Below are 14,925 nucleotides of genomic sequence, written 5' to 3'. Positions count from 1 at the left end.
GAAGTATAGACCAGTGAGCCTGACATCGGTGGTGGGCAAGTTGTTGGAGGGAATCCTGAGGGACAGGATGAACATGTATTTGGAAAGGCAAGGACTGATTTGGGATAGTCAACATGGCTTGCCTAGCTCCTTTTCCACCTATCCACTCCACCCTCTCCTCCCTGACCTATCACCTTCATCTCCTCCCCCACTCACCCATTGTAATCTATGCTATTCTCTCCCCACCCCCACCCTCCCCTAGCTTATCTCTCCACGCTTCAGGCTCTCTGCCTTTATTCCTGATGAAGGGCTTTTGCCCGAACGTCGATTTCGCTGCTTATTGGATGCTGCCTGAATTGCTGTGCTCTTCCAGCACCACTGATCCAGAATCTGGTTTCCAGCATCTGCAGTTATTGTTTTTACCTCTTTGTGCATGGGAAATCATGTCTCACAAACTTGATTGAGTTTTTTGAAGAAGTAACAAAGAGGATTGATGAGGGCAGAGCAGTAGATGTGATCTATATGGACTTCAGTAAGGCATTCGACAAGGTTCCCCATGGGAGACTGGTTAGCAAGGTTAGATCTCATGGAATACAGGGAGAACTAGCCATTTAGATACAGAACTGGCTCAAAGGTAGAAGACAGAGGGTGGTGGTGGAGGGTTGTTTTTCAGACTGAAGGCTTGTGACCAGTGGAGTGCCACAAGGATCGGTGCTTTGTCCACTACTTTTCAACAATTATATAAATGATTTGGATGTGAGCATAATAAGTTTGCAGATGACACCAACATTGGAGGTGTAGTGGACAGTGAAGAAGGTTACCTCAGATTACAATGGGATCTTGATCAGATGGGCCAATGGGTTGAGAAGTGGCAAATGGAGTTTAATTTAGATAAATGTGAGGTGCTACGTTTTGGGAAAGCAAATCTTAGCAGGACTTATACACTTAATGGTAAGTTGCTAGGGAGTGTTGCTGAAAAAAGAGACCTTGGAGTGCAGGTTCATTGCTCCTTGAAAGTGGAGTCGCAGCTCTATTATTGTGTCCAATTCAAAGTTTTACGTTTTAGGAAGGATGTGAAAGCTTTGTAGAGAGGACAGAAGAGATTTAGAAACATCAGTTTCAGGGATGAAGAATTACAGTTACTTGGATACACTGGAGAAACTGTTGTTATTCTCCTAAGAACGGTCAAGGCTAAGGGAGATTTGATAAACAGTGTAAAAACATGAACAGTTTAAAAAGACTAAATTAAAAAAAAACTATTTCCAATGGCTGAAGGGTAGTAACCAAATGGCACATTTTAAAGTTGATTAAAAAAAAGTAGTAAAAGGAAAGCAACAGTTTTTCCAAAAATATAATGAGTGGTTAGGATGTGTAATGCATTCTCTGAATGGATGGCGGACACAGATTCAACAGTAGCCTCCAAGACGCAATTGAATAAACATTTGAAAGGAGAAATATATACAGGGATGTGAAGCAGAAGGCAAGTGGAGTAACTAGATTGCTATTTGAAAGAACTAACAATGATGGGCTGAATGGTTTTCTTCTGTATTATTCAATAAGACTTGCAAATTTTCTATTTAGTCTGTAAATGCTCTATTGCATTCAAAATTATCTTTACTTATAAAGTTCAAATTTTCATGGTTTGTCTTAGTTTTGACTATGTTTCCAGTTATCGAGGATTTGGCACTCTCTACTGGAAAATGTGATGTATTGCTTATCACGCTAGATCTTTAATCACAATTTTACATGAGCTTACCGATTTAAAAATATACCCATACTTCAATACTGTGATGATAACCTTTATGGTTAAATGTTTTGGAGAAGCCTTTGTCAATCGTTCAAACTGAGTGAATCAAGTTTCTTATTATGTCCTACATAGAACAAATAAAACACTTTATATTTCACTGAAATAACTGCAGATTTATGGAAGTCTGTGTTGTAGCTAAATTGGCAGCCACAACACTGGGATGTGAATCTGTGCCCTTCTAATCTATTCTAATTTGGTCTTTAGACATGGAGTAAAGGGAAGGAGGAATTGAAAAGTCAGCTCTGAGCAGTTTCAGCAACTTCCTCATTTTCATTCATAAACAATTTTGGTAAAGGTCAGAGAGAGGAGTCACATGCTTAATATCAAAATGATATATACATAGAATTAATACTTAATAATGAATAATTAGAGTATAGGTATGGATATTTTCACAACATGGGAGGAGGGTCAGTGGTAGTGTCATTGGACTAGCAATCCAGAAAGCCAGGTGAATATCTACGGATTTGGTTCAAAAACCCAACAAGACAGCAAGAAGCCCACATCCTGTGAATGAAAATAAACAAGAACCTTGAGACATCACCAAGTTATTGTGGTTGTGGGTATGTTCGCTGAGCTGGGAAATTGATTTGCAGATGTTTTGACCCCTGTCTAGATAACATCTTCAGTGCTATGGAGTGTCTTGTGAAGCACTGTTGTACTGTCTTCTGGAATTTATTTGGTTCCATGTCTGCTGCTTCCAGTTGCCAGTTCGGGTTGTTTGTTGTAGTGGCCGGTATGTGCTTGTTGATAGAACATAGAACATAGAACAGTACAGGCCCTTCGGCCCCTCAATGTTTTGCCGACCTGTGGAACCAATCTGAAGCCCATCGAACCGACACTATTCCATTCTCATCCATATGCCTATCCACTGACCATTTAAATACCTTAAAGGTGGCGAGTCTACTACTGTTGCAGGCAGTGCATTCCATGGCCCTAACACTCTCTGAGTAAAAAGATTACCTCTGACATCTGTCCTATATCTATCACTCCTCATTTAAAGCTATGTCCTCTCGTGCTAGCCATCACCATCTGAGGAAAAAGGCTCTCACCGTCCAACCTACCTAACCCTCTGATTATATTAAATGTCTCAATTAAGTCGCCTCTCATCCTTCTTCTCTCTAATGAAAACAGTCTCAAGTCCCTCAGCCTTTCCTCGTAAGATCTTCCCTCCATACCAGGCAACATCCTGGTAAATCTCCTCTGAACCCTTTCCAAAGCTTCCACATCCTTCCTATAATGCCATGAACAGAACTGTATGCAAAATTCCAAATGTGGCCACACCAGAGTTTTGTACACCTACAGCATGATCTCATGGTTCTGAAACTCAATTCCTCTACCAATAAAAGCTAACACACCCTATGCCTTCTTAACAACCGTATCAATCTGGGTGGAAACTTTCAAGGATCTATTTACCTGGACACCGCGATCGCTCTGTCATCTACAGTACCAAGAATCTTACCATTAGCCCAGTGCTCTGATTCATGTTACTCCTTCCAAAGTGAATCACCTCACACTTTTCCACATTAAATTCCATTTGCCACCCCAGCTCTGCAGCTTATCTATGTCTCTCTGTAACCTACAACCTTCTTCGTCATTATCCACAACTTTACTGACCTTAGTGTCATCCGCAAATTTACTAACCCATCCTTTTATACCCTCATCCAGGTCTTTTATATAAATGACAAACAACAGTGGACCCAAAACAGATCTCTGTTGTACCCCACTAGTAACTGAACTCCAGGATGAATATTTCCCATCCATCACCACCCTCTGTCTTCTTTCAGCTAGCCAATTTCTGATCCAAACTGCTAAATCACCCTCAATCCCAAGCCTCCGTATTTTGTACAATAGCCTACCGTGGGGAACCTTAACAAATGCCTTACTGAAATCCATATACATCACATCAACTGCTTTACCCTCATCCACCTGTTTGGTCACCTTCTCAAACAACTCAATAAGAGTTCATGGATGAATGCCATGCTTCTAGGAATTCTCTGGCTGTCCTCTGTTTAGCTTGTCCTATGATTGTTGTGTTGTCCCAGTTGAATTTATGGTCCCTGTCACCTATGTGTATGACTATTCAGGACAGCTGGTTGTGGCTTTGAGTGGCTAGTTGGTGTTCGTGGATGGGCTTATAGCAGAAGCAGTGATGCAAAGTTTGGAACAAACAGCCCTATCACAAATGCAACACAAACTCTGGATCAGATATGTAGACAACACTTTTGTTATCATTAAGAGAATAGAAATCAAGAATACACATTGGATCATCAACACCATAATCACAGGGATCATATTTATGAGAGAAGAGGAAACCAACAATCAACTCCCATTCCTGGAAGTGATGGTACAAAGAACACAGAACGGTGAATGCACCACAAAAGTATACAGGAAAGCCACATACACCAACCAGGTCCTGAGTTACAACAGCAACTACCCAAACACACACAAGAGAAGCTGCATTAGGATCCTGTTCAAAAGGACCACAACACACTGCAGCACTCCTGACCTACGAAGGGAAGAAGAATACCTTGACAGATCTTCGCCAAGAACAGATATCTCCACGGACTCTATTAACAAGCACATTGACATGGACTCAATATACCGGCCACTACAATGAACAACCAGAACTGGCAACCAGAAGCAGCAGAAATGGAATCAAATGTGGGCGGCACGGTGGCACAGTGGTTAGCACTGCTGCCTCACAGCGCCTGAGACCCGGGTTCAATTCCCGCCTCAGACGACTGACTGTGTGGAGTTTGCACGTTCTCCCCGTGTCTGCGTGGGTTTCCTCCGGGTGCTCCGGTTTCCTCCCACAGTCCAAAAGATGTGCAGGGTTAGGTGAATTGGCCATGCTAAATTTCCCGTAGTGTTAGGTAAGGGGTAAATGTAGGGGTATGGGTGGGTTTCGCTTCGGCGGGTCGGTGTGGACTTGTTGGGCCGAAGGGCCTGTTTCTACACTGTAATGTAATGTAATCTAATCAAATAAATTCCAGAAGACACAGTACAGTAATACGTCGTAGGAGGCTCCAAAACACTGAAGATGTCACCTAGACAGGGGAAGTAGTGTCTGCAAATCAACTTCCCATCTCAGCAAACATACCCACAACCACGACAACTTGCACTCGAGCTACAAATCTTTACAGAAACCTTGCACGTCACCATGTTAATGAAATACTTTTTGGAGCACTTTGCACACAGCAAAGTCCTACAAACAGAAATATGATAATGAACAGATAAAATATTTTTCATGATTGGCAATACATACTGTCCAAAACACTTAACAAAAAACACTTTCTTTCTAAATTAATTTTAGAGATTAACTGCATTTGTGAGAGAGCTGCTGTGGTCCAGTTTAATACCGCATCCAAAGTGCAACTATGTTGGAGCCCTCCTTCAATAAGACACTGGAGTTATTAGTCTGGATTATGGTCAGTTTGCAGGACTTGAACACACAGTCTTTTGACTCAGAAGCTATGACAAAACCACAGCTGACACCTGAATTGTGGATCATAAATGCCTCTAATATATACTCACTAATTATCATCTTAGAAGTGTAATGAGCTCTCTGATGTGATTGAACACAGCCACAGATCAAAGTTTAGGTGCAATATTAGTGGTTTTACAATAACCCTCCAGACCAATGTTGAAACATCTGGATTATTGATGCCATAAGAATGCAATTACGCTATTATACCACAAATCCTACTGTTTTCAAGCTTCTGACAGAAGCTTACAACAATATGTTTAGCCAGATGTCAATTCCATATGACACTCCAAATAACAAGAATATTCTCCCTCATAACTCTTTTGAAAAATATCAGTCTTTGTCAGTCATTGATTCTAACCCAAAGGAACTCTTTCAATCTTGACTAATGACCGATTATTTAATAAGATGATAGTACAGGATCATTTTGTGATCTCATCTTCTTAAAGATGAATCAAGTCTGTAATGACCCTTCTGATTTCATCATGTGTTTTGTCTTTAAATATCTTCGAAGCTCATAATTGTTCCAGGGTGACTACAAGCACAACTTAAACCCCTCTTTTTAACCGAAAAACTATAGTTATCTTAATATGATTCTGCTTGTCAGATGTGCAGCTAGCAAGCTCTGGTTTGTTTAACTTCTTGGATGTGCAGAAAGGCAATCATTGGTAAAATGATCTGACAACTCCACCCCATCAGCAATTTAAGCAGACTACATGTAGAGCACTGTGTACAGGTTTTATCTCTTCTTTAAGAAGGGATATTATTGCATTAGAAGTAGTTCAGAGAAGATTCACTAGGCTGGGTCCTAAGATGAACGGATTGCCTTGTAAAAAGTGGTTAAGCAGGTTCGGCCTACACACAGGAATTCAAAAGAATGAGAGGCGATCTTACAGTTTTAAAATTAGGACTCATCCTTTTCGGACTGAGATGAGGAGAACTTTTTTCTGAGTACTGTGTGACTTTGGAACTCTGGTTCAGAAGGTAATTTATGCAGGGTCATTGAATACATTTGAGGTAGAGCTACATATGGTCTATTGGGGATAGATGGAAATGTAAGAGTCGACACATAGATCAGCCTTGATGTTACTGAATGGTACAGCAAGCTTGAAGGGCTAAATGGCCTACTACTTCCTCTATTTCATACATCATACTGAAGCATGAAAGACTCTGAAGTGCATGGCAGGGTAGATGTTGAGAACAGGCTTCCCTTTGTGAGTGAATCCATAAATAATGGGGAAAATTTAAAAATACAGAGTCTCCCATTTGAGATGAACAAGATCTTTTTCACCCAGATGGTTGTTAGCCTTTGGAATTATCTGCCATAGACAACAGCGAAGGCTATGTTATTGAATATATTCAAGGTTGAATTAGACAGACATTTTAAGGGGAGGCAATTGCCTAGTGGTATTATTATTATTATTTTTCTGTGGTTGTTGAGGTTTTGAAGCTGTACATGGAGGCTTTTATTCCTCTCTCTGTTACAGTTAAGATCTGGGGTTCTCTTCCTGCAGCTGGAATTACATGTGAAACAATCTATTTTACTGAATTTGCCTTTGTCAGGGGTGTGTTTATGAGATATTTCTAAATTGGACCAGTAAATTAGCAGCAATTAATATATATACTACTTTGTTAAGCATGTTGATAGAGTTACAGCTAGCCAATTCTTTATTTTAATTTTGTCTATATTTTAACGTTAGTGTAAACATGATACTCAGGTAATGTTCTGGGGACCTGGGTTCAAATCCTGCCACGGCAGATGGCGCAATTTGAATTTAATAAGTATCTGGAATTAAAAGTCTATAATAACCATGAATCCATTATCAATTGTTCGAAAAACCCACCTGGATCACTAATGTCCGAAAAGGAAGAAAACTGCCATCCTTACCGGGCCTGGCCTACGTGTGACTCCAGACCCACAGCAATGTTGTTGGTTCTCAACTGCCCTCTGGACAATTAGGGATGGGCAATAAGTGCTGGCCTAGCCAGCGAAGCCCTCATCTCATGAATGAATTTTTAAAAAAATTGACAAGGGAGTCAAGCTTTATGGGGACAAGCAGGAGAATATAGTTAAGGTCACAATCAGATATTAATGAATAGTGGAGTGAGCTTGCTGGTTTGAATGGCCTTCACCTGCTCTTGTTTCTTTAAATTCCAGCGCATCTACACTATTTACCATGCCAACTTGTGCTCACGGCAAGCTTAGATACTGTGACGATCTTGCGGTTTCTGCGTATTTTGTCCTTTTTTTAATGAAGAAAGGTGGAGACAGAGGTGACAAGCAGTCTGCTCAAAGCCAATAAAGTAAAAAAACCAAGGCCTCACAATATGTTTTTTTAAAATTGGAACATAGAAGCAGCCTGAATGGGTGGGGGTCAAGCTCCCACAGAACCAGGATTTTTAGTTCTATTTTTCTGTGGTTGTTGAGGTTTTGAAGTTGAACGTGGAAGCTCTTAATCCTCTCTCTGTTACAGTTAAAAACTGGGGTTCTCTTCCTGCTGCTGGAATTACATGTGAAACAATCTATTTTACTGAATTTGCCTTTGCCAGAGGTGTGTTTATGAGATATTTCTATATTGGACCAGTAAATTAGTAGCAGTTAATATATATACTATTTTGTTAAGCATGTTGTTAGAGTTACAGTTAGCCAATTCTTTATTTTAATTTTGTCTGTATTTTAACATTAGTGTAAATATAAAGCATGTTTTGCTTAAAGTTGAGTAGTTTGACAATTTGAATTGTGTCTGGAATGCAATGCCTTACACACACCTTTAAAATAAGAAAAGGTTAGGGTCTAGGCTACCTTTTTAATATATTTTGAGGGGTTTTGATCTAGTCCATAACAATATTGTGTTACAGAAATTATTATTTAGCATGGTGAATATATGAAGTTCAAAAACATATCCTTGTGGCACACAACTAATCAACACCTTCTAATTTGAGTTATCTCAACTTACCATCTACTCACCTAACCAGGCCAATAATTTATCTTCAAACTTGAGAAATTTAATTTTACCTTAGTCTCTGATGTGGAAGGGGCATTTGTGGTTCAGTAGTAGTGTCCATACCTCTGAGCCAGAAGATCTGGGCTCAACTCCCGCCTGCCATAAAAATGTGTAATAATATGTCTGAGCAGATTGATATGACGTTGAACATTATCAAATGCATTCTGGAAGTTAATTTAAATTACATGAATAGGTATTCCTTCGTCTATTAATTTCTCAACATGGCAAGGTAAAGGGTGCTGAACCCAGGGCTTACTGCTATCGGCTTTCTGTTTTTTCACTTTTGCTCTTTTTCTTTTTTGTTTCTTTCTTCTTCGTTTTCTTTTCTTTTCAGCCTGGAAAATGGCAGGTGAAGGAGGATGCCTCCAGTTTCAGCAGCAGTGATACCAGGATAAGCCAGACACAGCTCCATCCCAACTCAGGGTCTCTCAGCAAGTGAGGAACAGGTCCTGGCCAAACCTCCCCAGCCTGGACTCACAAACTAGGCTGAGGGTCCAGGTCTGCAACTATGCCAAGACGTCTGAAGGTAGAGAAATGTGGTCTTGGCCTGTTGTGGCTGTCTCCCTGTGTGGTGGTCTCGTCCCAGCACAGAGGTCTGCTTCATCTTCGGCGTCTCAGTATTCCAATGGCTCACAGTGGGGCTCGTCCAGGAGTGACAGGCTCTGCCCGACATGGCAGTCTACCTCAGCAGAGGTTTCTGGTCTAGTGTCCAGTACCTAACATGGTGGTCTAGTCCTGACTGTGTCTTCAGAGGATTCCATCGTTCCGAAATCGGCTTCCCCTGAGCCCAGGAGCTGTTACTTGAACTGTGATGAATTTTGTCTTAACATTATTTTTATTATTATTATGTACAACTCTGTCATTGATGTAGGTGTATGGTGGGTGACTAATAAAACTTTTCAATGTATTTTTCATCTAAAAGTACACAAAACAAATTTCGATTCTATCTATTCTTTTAATCCACCACTTAAAGTACTTGCTCAAAAAATTCAATTATATTCATTAGACATGACCTATGCTGAACAAATTGAAGTTGGGGTTCTAATCACCTCAAACATATTTAAGTAGCCTGTTCTCAATTATAGATTCCAATTAATTACCCACAACAAACGTTTGACCTGGTCTATAATTGCCAGGCTTTTTTTATCCTATCTTTTTCAATAGAGGGTTGGTTAGCCCAGTTGGCTGGATGGCTGGTTGCAATGTAAAGGGACATCAACAGCATTCCCGCACTGGCTGAGGTTACCATGAAGAAGTTCCCTTTTTGATGTCGCCCCTCAACTGAGGCATGGTGACCCTCAAGCTAATCAACTCTAATGGAAGAGCAGCCCTATGGTCTTTTAAGACTGTGGTGTCATTTTTCAGTAATGAACTACATTTGCAATTAGCTGATCTAAAAGGGCAATTTCTGAATTAAAAGAGCTGAGAAAGATTACGGCAATTTCTTCACCTATTTTCTTTAAGATCTTTGGGTGGAAACCATGAGGTTCTGTAGACTCACTATTTGTTTATGCTTGTGTTAGCTTTAATTACTTTTAATTCTGGATTCATTATTAATTATCCTTGAATGTCAACTATATTTTCCTCTTCCTCTACTGTGTAGATTATAACAAAGTAATTATTCAACAAATCAACCTTTTTAAAAATTTTTCATTTGCAATATGACCTGCAACTATTCTTACATCTAATAGAAACAAATTTTGGAAATACTCACTAGGTCATCAGCATCTCTGAAGAGAACTTTATTTTAAGATTGATTTAATAAGTATACATTGTTCTTGACAATCTTGTTTCTTATAATTTAGAAAATGTATTAATTTTACTCTCTCAACCTTCTTCTCCTATCTCTTTATGTAGGAGGAGAAAGTGAGGTCTGCAGATGCTGGAGATCAGAGCTGGAAATGTGTTGCTGGAAAAGCGCAGCAGGTCAGGCAGCATCCAGGGAACAGGAGAATCGACGTTTCGGGCATAAGCCCTTCTTCAGGAATATCTCTTTATGTATCCTTACTACCTTATTTGTCTATTTTGTTGTTTCTTATTCCTTTCCGTTGTCTTGAATCTACTCTATTCTTTGCAGTTTTGCATGCATCTTCATTACTTTTAGGTTCTCTCTTAACTCTTTTGTCGAATTTGCCTGTAGAGCACAGATCACCAGTCACCTTGGCTTGTTTCTCAACATTTGCTGAGAGACTAATGTAGTCCTAAAAGTGGATGAGAACAGTGGTCTGGACAAAGGGAATGAATTACAGAGAAGTACCACAAGCATCAAATTAAACAAATAACCAGTTAGTTACTTTGGCAATATTGGTTGAGAAAGAAATGTAGATCCAACACCGGGACAATACTTTAAATGGTGCTCTGTCTTATAATCAAATACAGGCTAAAGGAATGTCTGAGACCCAGTAGAATGATCAGGAATATTAATTAAGAGTTGGGTTTAAATTTGTTGTATAAACATCAGGAGCTAGTTTTCTAAGTTACTCTAACTTAGACTAATGAAGTTAGTCTTCTTAGCTAACCAAAGAAAAGCTCTCACATAAAAGTGTGGATATGAAGTCTATGTAAATAGTTATTTTTTGGACTATAATACTGTGGACTCTCATGTTCACTTGGATAGGAAGACAGAACTTTAACTTACTATCTCATTTGCAAGACGTTAACATTAACATTCAGCACTCTTTCAGTAACGCCCAAAGTGTCAACCTAAATTATGTGCAATTGAATTGCAAAGCAAAGGGTGTTGCTATATCTTTAGGACATTCCCAGATATTTTTCTCATGTTCAATATCAAAGCTTCCTTCCTAAAATTGAAAGTGTAATCTTATATGTGCAATATCTAGTACGATAAAATTGCCTGGGAGTTGAACAAAAGCTCATTATTCCAGTTAGTGCATGGGATTTGACATGTATCTTACTATTTTCTCCTAGCTTTTGTATAGTGAAAAAGTGACATTTAATTAGATAGATGAATTAGCCTACAAATATAGAGAACAGACAGCAGAAAATCAATACAACAGATTTTACTTGATTGCAGAAGTCACAGCTACCGTTGAAAATCATAAATAGTTATGACATAGTATTTGGCTTATCTCATTCGTGCTGATCAGCAAAGAATTACCAAGACTAATCAGACATTCCTGCACAAATTCCATGGCCCAACAAGTCATAGCTCTTCAAGTCGCCATCCAAATACTTTTCAAATGTGTTGACAGTTTTTGCGTGTCATCTTTTCAATCAGGGCACTCAAGAATCCTACCACCTTTTACTTCATCTCCACTGTAATCCTTTCACAACTTTTAAAAAAATCTCTGATCCCCTGATTTTCACTCTCTGCTTTGGTAAATCAGTCATCATTATTTATCCTATCTGGGCCCTTCATGATTTTATACACCTCAATTAATTCACTAGTCCATCTCATTTGTTCCAAGATCAAAAACCCTAGCCTATCCAATCTAACCTCTCAGCTAAACTTTTCCAGTGCTGGTTAGAATAATAGGGTGGTTATGGTAGGGGATTTTAACTTTCCAAACATCGACTGGGACTGCCATAGTGTTAAAGGTTTAGATGGAGAGGAATTTGTTAAGTGTGTACAAGAAAATTTTCTGATTCAGTATGTGGATGTACCTACTAGAAAAGGTGCAAAACTTGACCTACTCTTGGGAAATAAGGCAAGGCAGGTGACTGAGGTGTCAGTGGAGGAGCACTTTGGGGCCAGCGACCATAATTCTATTAGTTTTAACAAAGTGATGGAAAAAGATAGACCAGATCTAAAAGTTGATGTTCTAAATTGGAGAAAGGCCAATTTTGACAGTATTAGGTGGCCAATTTTGACGCTGGGTGACTAAAGAAATTGAGGGTTTGGTTAAGAAAAAGAGGGAAGCATATGTCAGGTACAGACAGGGTAGATCGAGTGAACCCTTAGAAGAGTATAAAGAAAGTAGGAGTATACTTAAGAGGGAAATCAGGAGGGCAAAACGGGGACATGAGATAGCTTTGGCAAATAGAATTAAGGAGAATCCAAAGGGGTTTTACAAATATATTAAGGACAAAAGGGTAACTAGGGAGAGAATAGGGCCCCTCAAAGATCAGCAAGGCGGCCTTTGTGTGGAGCCACAGAAAATGGGGGAGATACTAAATGAATATTTTGCATCAGTATTTACTGTGGAAAAGAATATGGAAGATATAGACTGTAGGGAAATAGATGGTGACATCTTGCAAAATGTCCATATTACAGAGGAGGAGGTGCTGGATATCTTGAAACGGTTAAAGCTGGATAAAACCCCAAGACCTGATCAGGTGTACCTGAGAACTCTGTGGGAAGCTAGAGAAGTGATTGCTGGGCCTCTTGCTGAGATATTTGTATCATCGATACTCACAGGTGAGGTGATGGAAGACTGGAGGTTGGCAAATGTGGTGCCACTGTTTAAGAAGGGTGGTAAGGACAAGCCAGGGAATTATAGACCAGTGAGCCTGACCTCGGTGGTGGGCAAGTTGTTGGACGGATACCTGAGGGACAGGATGTACATGTATTTGGAAAGGCAAGAACTGATTCGGGATAGTCAACGTGGCTTTGTGCATGGGAAATCATGTCTCACAAACTTGATTGAGTTTTTTGAAGAAGTAACAAAGAAGATTGATGGGGCAGAGCAGTAGATGTGATCTATATGGACTTCAGTAAGGCATTCGACAAGGGTCCCCATGGGAGACTGATTAGTAAGGTTAGATCTCATGAAATACAGGGAGAACTAGCCATTTGGATACAGAACTGGCTCAAAGGTAGAAGACAGAGGATGGTGGTGGAGGGTTGTTTTTCAGACTGGAGGTCTGTGACCAGTGGAGTGCCACAAGGATCGGTGCTGGGCCCTCTACTTTTTGTCATTTACATAAATGATTTGGATGCGAGCATAAGAGTTAGTAAGTTTGCAGATGACACCAAAATTGGAGGTATAGTGGACAGCGAAGAGGGTTAGCTCAGATTACGACAGGTTCTGGACCAGATGGGCCAATGGGCTGAGAAGTGACCGATGGAGTTTAATTCAGATAAACGCGAGGTGCTGCATTTTGGGAAAGCAAATCTTAGCAGGACTTATACACTTAATGGTAAAGTCCGAGGGAGTGCTGCTGAGCAAAGAGACCTTGGAGTGCAGGTTCATAGCTCCTCGAAAGTGAAGTCGCAGGTAGATAGGATAGTGAAGAAGGCGTTTGGTATGCTTTCTTTTATTGGTCAGAGTATTGAGTACAGGAGTTGGGAGGTCATGTTGCGGCTGTACAGGACATTGGTTCGGCCACTGTTGTATTGCGTGCAATTCTGGTCTCCTTCCTATCGGAAAGATGTTATGAAACTTGAAAGGGTTCAGAAAAGATTTACAAGGATGTTGCCAGGGTTGGAGAATCTGAGCTACAGTGAGAGGCTGAACAGGCTGGGGCTCTTTCCCTGGAGCATCGAAGGCTGAGGGGTAACCTTAGAGATGTTTACAAAATTATGAGGGGCATGGATAGGATAAATAGGCAAAGTCTTTTCCCTGGGGTCGGAGAGTCCAGAACTAGAGGGCATAGGTTTAGGGTCAGAGGGGAAAGATATAAAAAGAGACCTAAGGGGCAACTTTTTCACTCAGAGGGTGGTACGTGTATGGAATGAGCTGCCAGAGGATGTGGTGGAGGCTGGTACAATTGCAACATTTAATAGGCATTTGGATGGGTGTATGAATAGGAAGGGTTTGGAGGGATATGGGCCGAGTGCTGGTAGGTGGGACTAGATTGGGTTGGGATATCTGGTTGGCATGGACGGGTTGGACCGAAGGGTCTGTTTCCATGCTGTACATCTCTATGACTCTACATCCTTGTAAATGTCTTCTGCAGTGCAATCATGACTCTGAAATGTGATGAGCAGAATCATATTAATATTCAAGATGTGGTCTAACAATTGTTGTCGTACAGTTCTAACATACAACTCTCTGGTCTTGTATTCTGTGCCTCTGCCAATAAAGGAAAGCCTACCATTTGCTCTCCTAACTACTTTTTAAATGCCAGCTATTTGCAACATATGTCAATGATTTCAATGAGGGAATCAAATGCAATATTTCCAAGTATGCTGATGTAAAAAACAAGGGTAATTTGTGAGCTGTGATGAGGATGTAAAGGTGGTTGAACAAGACAACATAGATAAAGTGTGAAGTTGTCCACTTTAGTAGGAAAAGCAGTAGGGCAAAGTATCATTTAAATGGTGACAGATTGGGAAATGTTAATGTATTATAAGACACAGGAACAGATATAGACCTTCAGACCATCAGGTCTGCTCCACCATTTAATAAGATCAAGGCTGATGTGATAATCCTCAACTCCACTTTCCAGCATTTACAAAGTGGCAGGTACTTGTACATCGATCATTGAAAACAAGCATATAGGTCCAGCAAGATGTTAGGATGTCAAATGGTATGTTGGCCTTCACTGCAAGAGGGTTTGGGTACAGGATTAAGGAAGTCTTATTGCAGTTGTCCAAGGTCTTTTGAGATCACATCTGGCGAACAGTATGCAGTTTTAGTCTCTTCACCAAACAAAAGTATATAATTGCCCATATAGGGAACGTTGCTGGAAATGTGTTGCTGGAAAAGCGCAGCAGGTCAGGCAGCATCCAGGGAACAGGAGAATCG

This window comes from Chiloscyllium plagiosum, chromosome 31, assembly GCF_004010195.1.
Source record: "Chiloscyllium plagiosum isolate BGI_BamShark_2017 chromosome 31, ASM401019v2, whole genome shotgun sequence".
NCBI classification, from domain to species: domain Eukaryota; kingdom Metazoa; phylum Chordata; class Chondrichthyes; order Orectolobiformes; family Hemiscylliidae; genus Chiloscyllium; species Chiloscyllium plagiosum.
The sequence above is the reverse complement of the archived record's forward strand: the minus strand, read 5'-3'. Positions refer to the sequence as shown.